Genomic DNA, 236 nt, shown 5'->3' with positions numbered 1-236 from the left:
GACATGAAGGCACGCCCCACGGACACAGATACAAACATACATGTTCATATGTTCACTCTGATGCACATGTTCATTCTCATGCATAAAACATTTGCTTATCAGCACACAGACACATGCACTCGTACACATCTTCATACATACACAAAAGAAAATATAAAGACAGAATATAAATTAGAAAGGGGAGAGAGAGAGAGAGAGAGAGAGAGAGAGAGAGAGAGAGAGAGAGAGAGAGAGAG

This window comes from Octopus bimaculoides, chromosome 30 (assembly GCF_001194135.2).
Source record: "Octopus bimaculoides isolate UCB-OBI-ISO-001 chromosome 30, ASM119413v2, whole genome shotgun sequence".
Taxonomy (NCBI): domain Eukaryota; kingdom Metazoa; phylum Mollusca; class Cephalopoda; order Octopoda; family Octopodidae; genus Octopus; species Octopus bimaculoides.
This window is presented reverse-complemented; position numbering follows the sequence as displayed.